Source organism: Neomonachus schauinslandi, chromosome 3, assembly GCF_002201575.2.
Source record: "Neomonachus schauinslandi chromosome 3, ASM220157v2, whole genome shotgun sequence".
Taxonomy (NCBI): domain Eukaryota; kingdom Metazoa; phylum Chordata; class Mammalia; order Carnivora; family Phocidae; genus Neomonachus; species Neomonachus schauinslandi.
In genome coordinates this window covers 27535908-27540272 of record NC_058405.1, presented here as the reverse complement: position 1 = coordinate 27540272, position 4365 = coordinate 27535908, and the positions used below count along the sequence as shown (strand labels likewise).

The 4365-nt window shown below is 39.3% G+C and overlaps 1 pseudogene; it reads right to left on the bottom strand.

Annotated features, from left to right (window-relative positions):
* Window positions 1–1160: 1160 nt before the first annotated feature.
* Window positions 1161–1608, bottom strand: LOC110587740 (annotated as a pseudogene).
* Window positions 1609–4365: the final 2757 nt, after the last annotated feature.

Here is a 4365-nt window from a genome sequence, read left to right as displayed (position 1 = left end):
TTGCACATTTTTTTGGCAGACAAGTATATCGACATGTCAACTGCTATGGGTCGCATACAGGCAAAACCGTGCACCTAGAGGAAAAGGACGATAACTTTTCTTCTCTTGGCTTTGAGATCCAATACGAAAGAAAGAATCAGAAAAAATATTATTTCTTTGTTATGTATTTTAAAGATATTCTAGTTTTATTTGTCTCAACTAGAAGATAATATACCCATAAAACTGGGTACTTACTACCCTATAGAAAATAACTAGAGAGGATGGCCATATAAACACACAGTGCTGTGCTTCCAAATGGAATGCGGCAGATGAAAAAATAGCAATTTAATAAACAAACAGCCCCCACCCAAAATAATGAACTGAACGTGTCCTATATGGATGTGATATATTAATAATATCTCTTTGATTTAAACTAGATTAACCAAAATAAGGGAGTTCATTGTATTTTAAGTTTGCAAAGGATGCTGGGGGTAGTTCACATGTGATCAAAAGATGAGTTTCAGGGATTAGGACCTTACTGGTTGGGACTAAAGCTCAGGGCTGGCAAATCTCTCTTCTCCTCTCTGCTCACCTCCCAGCCTATACTGTTATTCTCCTTCCCGTTCTTTCTTCCTCTTCTCTGCCTCACATGAGCACACACATTTGCGCTCAGACACTCTTTCTAAGTGGCAGGAACTATTGGGCTACTGTAAAGCCCAGATTCACATTCTCTCAGATTAGCAAACCTGGTAAAAATAGAACTTCTCAAGTTCATATGTCAATTCCAGGTAAGGTCTTTGAGTAGCTTGCTTGAATGACATGTCCACTCATGGATTAAGTAACATGGAATTCAAGTTAGCTGGGGGTTGAAGAAGGTCTGTTACAAAACTAACAGATGGTGCTTACAACTTTATGGTCTATTAAAAGATGCAATAGTACACATGGAAAAAATTAGTTCCCATTACTTGAAAATGCTTACTCTATCAAATTTGTATAATTTTCTACTGTATAAAAACTGAGCTATAGTTACAGAAGACCTACTGAAATGCCAAAATCATCTTCCATAAGATAAAAGCTTTCTTTGGTGCCCCAGAGTTCAGATGATTCTATTATTATTATTATTATTATTATTATTTTGAAAAGCACTTGTTAGCATTTAATGAACCTCTCTCCACGTGGCTTCAAGCTACTAGGATGCAGGCCTCCCCCCGCCGATACCCTTAATCTTCTCAGCTCTTCTACTGAAGAATTTGGCCTTCATGATGACAGGCTCTTTTGGGAGCTTTCCCTTTCCCAAAACTGTGTAGTAGCCTGATTGCACCACATCAATGATAGGAACAGCTTCAGTCTTGTTTTTGGCAGCATTTCCCCATGTCTGCTCACTGACTAAGGTCCACAGTTTATCAAGGTTGACAGTTGGGTGGAAGCTCTGGGTCCTATTCAAGTGGTAGTGTCTCATATCAGCTTCTCCAAAGTAAGCTGGGTGATATCTGTCCAGGTTGATCCTGTGGTGATGCATGTCACCAGCATCACCCAGGGCTCCTGGGAGCTTCTGGTGCTTGTCATGGGGCTGTGGCCATGGCTCCCGTGGCCCACAAATTTCCGGGTCTCCCTCAGTCTGGACGGCATGTTGGCAGCCCAGGTGAAAGAGCAGAGGATTCAAACTTTTATCATGAATACGAACTCAATAAAAACACTGAAACTATATATTTAATAATTTTGTATTTGAAACCACATGCAGATTTGATGACTTTTGCTTTCCATCACTTTTGTAGCCAGTGTAATTGAGAGCTGTTCCTGTGCTATGTCAAAGATTGTTCTACTGGATGATTGATCTCTGTCAATACTCCATTTAGGAAACAAAGTAGAAATCATGGACCTCTTAAAACAAAAGAGTGCTTTAAATAAAAGTATATAACTCTATAACATTGGCCCTATAGGATTTTTTGAAGAGCATAATTTTAGTTTTCCCAGTGATGCAGGGATTTAAAGAGGCAAGAGGTGCCATTTGCTAAAGGGTGTTGGACTCCGGGTAGTGGAACAAATGGAGAGAATCCAGCTCATGGATCATTACAGGTGGGAGGGCAGTGACTGAGCAAAAGCAAATAAATGCTTGATGCCCAGGACAGAAGGACAGTATTCAGACAAAGTTTGGTCATGTTATTTGTCGTAGTATTTGGGTTTTATGTAGCTTATAAATATGTTGGACAATTGTTTCAAAAGTTTCAATTGTTAATATTGGGCTTTCTTTCTTTCCTTCCTTACTTCCATAGGATAAGGATAATTTTATGGCTTATATGTACACAGTTATCAATCAATCATGCACTACTATGTAACGTTTGAAGAGAACTTAAAGTTTGCCCTGTCCTTAACTTGATTCAATCGGATATGAGATATTTTACTGTATGTAGTTCTCTTTTCTGATCCTTCAAATAAGCCCTTGCCAGAGCCAGTGTTTCCATGACCAAAGAGGCAGTTGTCTAAATGTTTGTTTTTCAAAATGTAGTCTGTACCACTAGCCACAATGTCGCTGCCGTATCCCAGGCTCCGCTTCAGACCTACTGTATTGGAACTGATAAGAGCCACCAGTGATTCAAAATGTTTCTAGGATTTGGATAAGCAAGTATTAATGGTAAAGGGTGTTTTGGAAGGGAGGCTCAGAGGCAGTTAGGTGTGTAGGATTTAAAGATCGCTGATGATCAGTCTGGATGTGGCTGAGATTTTTTAACTGGAGAATAAGGTAAATGAAATGGTGTTTAAGGAAGAGCAATGTGACTCCAATTTGCAGGTGGACATGGGGAGAGAGAGAGAGCGAGAGAGAGAGAGAGAGAGAGAGAGCGAGAGAGGGGAAGCACTGAGAACAATTAGGGCAATACAACCCAACCCTGAAGCAAAGGGATATTGGTCTAATATGGGCTCTTGGACATGGGGATGGCAAGGAAGGGACTCTGTAAAACACTCTGACTTGGTAATTTCAGTGACTGGTTGGGATGAGTTAAGATTACCCTGGGAAGATGAAAGAAGTAGGTATTCTTTGAGTTAGGAGGTAGCAAGGTAGAATGCAGAGGATAGAAGTGTAGAGATGAGATATAGAGAAAGAATGTAGCAGCAAAGTCTAGCTCTCTGTGTCTCAGGTTTAGACGCCACTCATGGCCTGGCTCTGCCATGGTAACTAAAAATTCATTAAAAAAATGAGGGTGGGGAGGACATCCATATAGCTTCCGAGAAATTACCTTTACTCATACATGATTATATGATTTGCATAAGACAAGTTTCGGCTTCTACTCCTTTGATACGAGGGACAACTTAGTTATCTATTTTCTAAATATTAGCCAGAAACATTTAATGGCCACTGACTATATTATAGTGCAACTTTTCAGTATTTCGAAAATTAATGTTCTGAAATAATTCAGGGCCATTATCTTCAAATAGAAAAATAGTTTTGAGGAAATTCATGTTTGACAATTACTGGTTTCTTTGTTTGTTTGTTTGAAGATTTTATTTTTTAAGTAATCTCTACAACATGGGGCTCAAGCTTATCGCCCTGAGGTGAAGAAGAGTTGCACGCTCACCGACTGAGCCAGCCAGGCGCCCTGACAATTACTGTTTCTTTATTCATCTTTTTGCTCCATGAAAGCCATAAAAAATATGCGTCAAATTCATTTTATGATTACAGTGAATCCAAGAGATTAAGAGCAATGGATAGTGATAGCACATGTATCTTTTACATTTTCTTAAGACAAAGTATAAAACAAAGTACATATTGCTCTTGTACCATTGCACTCAAGGAATTCAAAGGAAACTAGAATATTCTTGACAGAATGCTCTGAGAGTCCTATAGTAATGGTGCTTTACTTAGAATGATGTTTCTGACATTCACTGTTGAATTGTGTTGTTGCACTCTGCAACGGACATGGCAAACTCTAATTACAAGAGCAAAACCAAAACCAAACAACTCCCACCACCGCCCCCCACCCTTCCACGGCATATCCCACCTCATTGTTCCTTCCCAGATTGTTCCCATTCAATCCAAATAAGCTCGAGTTCCTGCCTCGCAGGGATAACTAAAAACTGCAGTCAGATGTAGGAGCTGCTTAATCAGGTCTGGGAACCAGGCCTTAATTAGAATGCTTGGAAAAGAAGAGCAAATGAAAATTATTAAGCTTCATTCTCGATTCCTGTTTCTAATTTTAAAGAGGAAATCATGCATTAATCAAGCCCCATGCTAGAGCTCAGAGGCACGTTTTTGAAATATCCCAAAATAACAAGGGGAAAATTTTTGCTCTGTTTCAGTAACACCACCATTGACTACTTGCTATGTATATTACAATCTATTCCAATATGTAGTGTGCTAGGTTGCAACATACTAAGCTTTGGCTACATTAA